We start from the raw sequence: 8092 nt of genomic DNA, 5'->3' as shown, positions 1-8092 counted from the left end.
CACTAACCCAGAATCTGGTTTTGCTCTGCCTCTCCTGCAGCTTGAGAGAGTCCATTGTTATGAAATGCCCCAACCTTTGCTGCCCACGATGTTTGGGCATACAACTCTTTGCGATTAAGGAACAAAAATACTGCAATTGCTGGGAATCTTGAAACAAAATTAACTGGAAGTGCTGGAGAAACTCAACAGGTGCTGCAGCATCTGTGGAGAGAAACACAGTTTACGTTTCCTCTCCCACATGACTTCTTCCAAAGACTGGAAACGCTAACTTTTTCTTTCCTCTCCAACAATTGGACCCGAAGTTTTGAACAAAATTTGGTTACACCTTTCTTGGTGCTAATTTTAGCCGAGAAGCAGCAACGAAATGAATGGGTTGGCAAAGACTTGTCAGTTATCATTAGGACACTGGCATTCAAAGTAAAAACAACTTGAAATGTCGTGAGCTGAAACAAAGTCAATTGATTGACCCTTGTTTCTTAAAGTTTCCAAATTTAATCAGATATTCCTTTCCATTCTGACACCACAAGATCTGAACGAGAGAGTCTCAAATACAAGGATCCGGCAAATTCTAGTCATCAGTGAACATTTTTCCTTTAATTCATCTCCACTTAATAACCACGAGGAACATCACGTCTTGCCAGAAGCATGCCTTTCTAAATTTAAACTTGAGCTATCTGTCGGTTTTCAGTAAACTGCACTATAATAAAGTTGTCTGGCCAAATATATTTATGTAGAATTACAGAGAAAGCAATAGCTGGTTATCGGTCAATCGGAAGGCACTAATTGAAGAGTTTTGAAGATGTTGCAAGACCTTTTTTTATGCATTCCCAGTTAGAGCCTAATTTTGATATGCATGGGTATTATGAGCCTATTTTGAATGGTGGCAATTTTCTTTGAAGGTTTTCTTTGGAGTAAGATTAACAGTCAATTTCTCCAACTGCCACTTCCTCCTCCAAATCCTGTTCCCTACCTAATCTGAGCTCTTCTTTGCACAGGATGCCATATTTGAATTCCTCCAAGGTTCAGCCCCAGTACTCCAGGAGACTTTTACAAAGTTGCAAATGCTTTCATATGTGGCTGTAACAATGGAAAACTGTACCCCCAACCCTTGAGACCTATCTGCAGCCTTTCACATGGTTGACCACATTATTTTCCTCCAAGAATGTCTCGACTGAAGTCCAAATCATGATTTTAGATTAGATTCCCGACAGTATGGAAACTGGCCATTTGGCCCAACAAGTCCACACCAACCCTATGAAGAGCAATCCACCCCGACCCATTTCTCATCTCAAGATTTACCCCTGACTAATGCACTATGGGAAATTTTTCTTTTTTTTAATCTTAGAATCCCAACAGTGTGGGAACAGGCCCTTCAGCCCAACAAGTCCACACCGACCCTCCGAAGAGTATTCCACCCAAACCCAATCCCCATTATTCTACATTTACCCCCAATTAATGCACCGAACCTACAAACCCCTGAACACAATGGGAAATTTAGCACGGCCAATTCACTTAACCTACAAATCTTTGAACTCTGGGAGGAAACCGGGGCACTCAGAGGAAACCCCACGCAGATACGGGGAGAATGAGCAAATTCCACATTCAGCTGACCTGCACATTTTGGATTGTGGCAGGAAACCGGAGCACCCAGAGGAAACCCACGCAGACACGGGGAGAATGTGTAAACTCAACACAGACAGTCACCTGACGCGGGAATCAAACCCAGGCCCCTGCACTGTGAGGCAGCAGTGCGAACCACTGAATCACGGTGCCGCCCACAAATGGAGTGGAGAATGCTGGCAACAATCCCGCGACCTTTCACATAGAATCCCAACAGTGTGGAAGCAGTTCATTCAGTTTGTCGAGTCCATAACGACCCTCTGAAGACTATCCCACCCAACCCACCCCCCGACCCTATCCCCGTCACCCTGCATTTCCCATGACTAACCCACCTGGCCTGCACATCCTTGGACACTATAGGCAATTTAGCATCGCCAATCCACCTAACCTGCATATCTTTGGACTGTGAGAGGAAACTGAGCATCTGGAAGAAAGACAGGAAAAACATACAAACTCCACACAGAAAATTGCCCAAGAGTGGAATCAAACCCAGGCACCTGGCATTGTGAGACAGCATTGCTAACCACTGAGCCCCTCTGGATAGGAGTGAAGTTGCCGAAGTCCATCCTTACTCAAGCAACAGTCACTATGGAATTTCCTGCTATTGGCTTCATTTCCCAGCCCCGCGTGGTTTGCTCAGGAGTTCTGTAAATATTGATCTTTGGCCTCCATCTTCACCTACAAGCTGCCCAATACCAAAAAAAAGCCACGATCTATATGCCCTCAAACAGCACACAGTTTGTATCACCACCACATCTCTTGACTTCTTCACTACATCCAGATTGTTGCCTGGCAACAATCCAAAACTAAGTAGTGGGAAGACCATCGATTTTCCACCTCTGTTAACTGGCTCGCCTCTTTCTGCCTCAGCCTTTTGGCATCTTAAGGAAGTGAAAGTAGTTGGTCTCGCGAATGGCAACATTGGAAACAAATCTAGGGATCAATTATGGCAACACGTTTGAAAACAATTGAGTTCCATGTCACAATGTTGCAATGGAGAGGTACAAAGTTAGTCGCTATGAAAGGGAGTTTGTGGTGGGATTGGAAATCAATCGACTTTGGTCATTGCAATGATTATTCAGGAGAAATTTCAGCTTATCCAGTACCATAGGCAGTCTGACAATATAGGTACAGTGAATGTGGGTCGAGAGAGGTGTGCAGTAAGAACCAACATGCGCTTTCAACTAATGGTATCAGGTAGATGAGAAACAGGGCCAGGTTTTGGGATATCTGTTTTAACATCTCTGTATGTGGCTCAGCATCAAATTCTGTTTGGGAATGTTCCTGTGAATTCCGTAGATTGTTTTAACTAGATTCCAGACACTTAACAGACAGTCTTTGCTGTGTTGGAATCTTGATCTTGTGCTTTTCATTTTCATATAAATTTGCTTAGACCAGGCAGGCACATGGCTGGGGAATGTGAAGTTTCAAAGGAGATACAGCTGTACAGCATGGAAACAGACCCTACCGTGGAACTCGTCCATGCCGACTGGATATCCTAAATTAATTGAGTCCCATTTGGCTCATATCCCTCTAAACCCTTCCTATTTATGTCCCCATCCAGATGCCTTTTCAATGTTATAATTGTACCAGCCTCCACCACTTCCTCTGGTAACTCAGTCCATACACGCACCACTGTCTGCATGAAAGGTTTGCCCCTTAGATGTCTTTTAAATGTTTTCCCCTCTCACTCAAAATCTAGATCCTCTAATTCTGGACTATCCGCGCCAGGGAAAAGACCTTGTTTATTTACCCTATTCATGCCCCTGATGATGTCATAAACCTTGAGAAGGCTCCCCCTCAGCCTCTGATGCTCCAAGGAAAACAGTCCCAGCCTGTTCAGCCTCTCCCTATAGCTCTAACCCTTCAACCTTGGCAACATCCTTGTAAATCTTTTCTGAACCCTTTCAAGTTTTACAACATCTTTCCAACAGGAAGGAGACCAGAATTACACGCAGTATTCCAAACATGGCCGAACCAATGTCCTGTACAGCAGCAACATGACCTCCCAACTCCTGTACTCAATGCATTTGAAACTTTGCCTAAAAACTTTGGGTAAGTATCGTAGATTATTAGATCACTTACCTCGCTGCTAATGGGGGTTTATTACACGCAAATTAGTACAATTCAGAAAGAATATCATTAACTATTGAAGCCCCTTGGACTGTCCCGGGACCCTGTGGCAGGAACGGTTGGGAATGCATGTTTTTTCTCAAAGATGTGCGACCTCATCATTCAGGAGGGCAGTTCTATTTCTATTTTCACATGTAGAAGGTTAAAATGCAGAACCTCAAAGATAGTAAATCTCTGGTTTACTCCCAGTGTCCCATTCTTTGAGAGCAGGGAAAAAAAAAGACAGGACTGATAAATGAGTGGCTGAAGAGATGGTGCAGTGTGTGAGGATTCAGATTGTTAGATCATTGGGATACCTTCGAGGGCAGAAAAGACCGACCTGTTCAAAAGGGATGGATTCCACCTGATCTGGAAAGGGACCAAGATCCCAGCGGGGAGATTTCCTATTTCTATTTCGGGAGCTTTTAAACTGGTCGAGAGGGGGAGATGGAGGGGTTCCGAAGTAGGAGTAAAAGTTGAAAGACAGTTGAGGATGGTTCCGAATCAGAAGAGAGCAAGTTAATTAGAAAAGGCAGACAAGAGGGCCAGAGAATGAGGTAACGCTGAAGAATTAAACTGCATTTATTTCATTGCAAGGGGTCTTTCAGGGGAGGCTGATGAAGTCAAACATGTATGGGAACATGGGACTGGGACATTATAGTTCCTGCAGAGACTTGGCTGTGGGAAGGACAGGACTGGCAGCTCAATAAGGTTTTAGATGCGATAGGAAGGATAGAAATGGAGGCAAGAGATGAGAGTTTTTTTTGATTAAGGGAAAACATTATTACTTGAATCAGAAAGGATTTTTCAGAGGGATTGTCTAGTGAATCGATGTGGGTAGAAGTTAGACGGAAGAAAGGGGTGACCATCTTGATGGGATTGCACTGTTGGCTCCCCAATATTCGGGGAGAAATTGAAGAGCGAACATGTAGAGAAATCTCAGATATATCTAAGAGTAGTAAGGTTGAATTATTTGGGGATTTTAATTTTCCAAACATTGGCTGGGACTACCACATTGTTAAACGTTTGGCGAGTGAGGAGTTTATTCAATGGGTTCAAGAAAATGGTGTTTATCAATATGTCAATGTACCTACTAGAGAAGGAACAAAACTTGACTTTCTCTTGGGAAATAAAGCAGGGCAAGTGATTGAAGTGTTGGTAGGCGAATACTTTGGGATGAGTGATCATAATTCTATTCATTTTAAAATAGTTATGGAAAAGGATAAGCCTTCCATTAAAGTGAAAGTGCTTAATTGGAGTGAGGCAAATTTTTAATGGTATGAGACAAGAACTTGAAGTGGACTGTTAGCAGGGAAAGGGATGAGTGACAAGCGGGAGGCTTTCAAAAGTGTGATAACGACAATTCAGAGGCATTATGTTTCCGATAGAGTGAAGGGTAAGGCTGGCGAGAGTAGAGAACAATGGTTCCAGTTGTAGTCAAGAATAAGAAAGAATCATTTATTAGATATAGACAATGGGGATCAAATTAATCCCTTGAAGAGTGTAAAGAGTAGAGAGGTATTCTTAACAGGGAAATCAGGAGGGCAGAGAGGCGATAGGGGATAGCTTTGACAGATATGGTTCAGGAAAATCCAAAGAGAATCAACAACTACATTAAAAACAGAAGAGCAACCAGAGAGAGATGAGGGCCCCTTAAAGATCAATATATGTGGAACCACAGGTGATGGGAGAGATATTAAATGAATGTTTTACAACAGTTTTTAGTGTAGAGAAAGAAACTCGGGGGAAATAATAATGATGCTTTGAAAACAGTCACATTACAGAAGTGGAAGTGCTAGAGGTCTTAGAAAACACAAAGATGAATAAATCTCCGGGACCTGATCAAGTCTGTTCCACGATGTTGTGGGAAGTTGGGGAAGTAATTGCAGGGCCCCTAGCAGAAATACTTGTGGTGGGGGCTACCCAGTGGCCCTGCAGTTAGCACTGCTGCCTCGCAGCGCCAGGGACCCAGGTTCGATTCCAGCCTCGGGCGATTTTCTGTGAGGTGTTTGTACATTCTCCTCGAGTCTGCATGGCTTTCCTCTGTGTGCTCTGGTTTCTTCCCACAGTCCAAAGTTATGCAGGTTAGGTGAATTGGCCATGCTAAATTGCCCTTAGTGTCTCGGAATGTGTAGGTTAGGTGCATTAGTCAGGGGTAATGTAGAGTAACAGGGTTGGGGAACGGGTTACTCCTCAGAGGGTTGGTGTGGACTTGTTGAGCCTAATGGCCTGTTTCCACACTGTAGACATTCTAAGATCTATAACACAGGTGAGTTGGCAGATGACTGGAGGGTGGCTAATGTCATACCTTTATTTAAGAAATGCTGTGGGGAGAAGTGTGGGAACTCTACACCTATGCGTCTGATATCGGTGGTGGGTAATTTGTTGGAGGTGATTCTGAAAGATAGGATTTACGTGCATTTGGAGAGGCAAGGACTGATTAGGGATAGTCAGCATGGTTTTGTGCGAGGGAAATCATGTCTCACAAACTTCATTGTATTCTTTGAGGAAGTAACGAAAACGATTGATGAGCGTCGAGCAGTAGACGTTGTTTGCATGGACTTTAATAAAGCCTTTGACAAAGTTTGGCAGGGCCAGACTAATTTGTAAAGTTAGATCACCTGGGATTCATGGATAACTTGCCAACTGGATACAAAATTGGCTTGATGGTAGAAGACAGAGGGTGCTGGTGGAGGGTTGTTTCTCGGACGGAAGGCCTGTGACCAGTGGGGTTCCACAGGGATCGGTACTGGGTCCACCCTTGCTTGTCATTTATCTGAAGGATTTGGATGAGAATATCGGTAGATTCCTTTGTAAAACCATAGTTCAGTTCCCGTGCGATCTTGCTTTAGAAGAAAAGTGCGCAATGCCAGCACCGTTTAAACAAATGGGGCCAGAATCCAGTTCCAGCCAATACAGGTAAGGAAAGTTTGTGTTCTACAAGTATTGGTCTAAATTCGGCCAATTGGAGTGGCTGAGGCCAATTCGTGTTGTAGAAACATGTGGTGTAGGAGAATTCACCTGCATAGGAAGCACGGTTGGTAAGTTTGCAGATGACACTAAAAATTGGTGTTAGAGTGAAGAAGGTTAGATAAGATTAGAAAGAAATCTTGATCAATTGGGTCAATATGCTGAGGAGTAACAGATGGAGTTTAATTTGAATAAATGTGAGGTATTGCATTTTGGTAAAACAAACAAGGGCAGGACTTACAATTAATGGTAGGGCTTTGGGTGATGGGTACAGGTGCACAGTTCTTCGAAATCTGTGCCACTGGTAGACAAGGTGATTAAGAAGGCATTTAGCACCCTTGCCTTCATTGCTCAGTGTAGGAATTAGGACATCACATATAGGATGTTGGTGAGGCCTCTTCTGGAGTACTGTGTGCAGTTCTGGTCACCCTGCTACATTGGAGAGGGTCCAGAACAGATTTCCAGGATGTTGGTGGAAATGGAGGGTGTGAGTTATAAAAATAGGCTGGGATAGGCTGCGACTTTTTTCACTGGAGCATAGGAGGTTGAGGGGTCACCTTACAAAGGTTTATAAAATCGCGAGGGAAATAGCGAGGGTCTTTTCTCCAGGGTGCAGGAGTTCAAAACTAGAATGCAAATTTTTTCAGTGCAGCAAGAGGAGCGCTTCACAGGAGGCTCCCAAGCACTGAGGATGTCACCGAGACAGGGGACGAAACGTTTGCAACAAAAACTTCCAGCTCGGCGAACAGAACCACTGCAGCACAGGAGGTTGAGGGGGAGACCTTTCAGCGGTTTATAAAGTCACAAGGGAATTAGATCAGGTGAATAGCAAGGTGGAGGAGTTCAAAATAAGGAGCCATGTTTTTTTCAGGTGAGAGGAGAAATTCTTAAAAAGGACATAAGGGGCAACTTTCTGACACAGAGAGTGGAACGTATGTGGAATGAACTGCCAAAGACATAATGGATGAAGGTACAGTTAGAATATTTAAAAGACATGATTAGGAAAGGTTTGGAGGCATATGGATACAACACAGGCAAGTGGGACTGGTTTAGTTTGGGAACATGGTTAGTGTGGTCTAGTTGGATTGAAGGCTCTGTTTCCATGCATGTTTACATTTAGACTCTTTGACTCTAAATGTAAGTGGAGAGCTATAAAACCAACCAAACCAGTTCCTCAAATTTGTTGAGGTGGAATTCATCATTCTTTTTCCCTCAGTATTGACACGCCTCTGCAGCACACCTTTAATTTGCATGCCAGGGTGGGAATGACTGGTTTATCGGCAAAGCAGAATTAGGTCACAGCTCGCCAATGACAAGTCACATCAGAGGCAGTCACCAGTATTGGCCGTGCATTTTTCTAAATGGAGGAAGATATTTAGCTGCATGGTGT

This window comes from Chiloscyllium plagiosum, unplaced genomic scaffold (assembly GCF_037043375.1).
Source record: "Chiloscyllium plagiosum isolate Xiang-an unplaced genomic scaffold, Cpla_swu_hap1 HiC_scaffold_48, whole genome shotgun sequence".
Lineage (NCBI taxonomy): Eukaryota > Metazoa > Chordata > Chondrichthyes > Orectolobiformes > Hemiscylliidae > Chiloscyllium > Chiloscyllium plagiosum.
The sequence above is the reverse complement of the archived record's forward strand: the minus strand, read 5'-3'. Positions refer to the sequence as shown.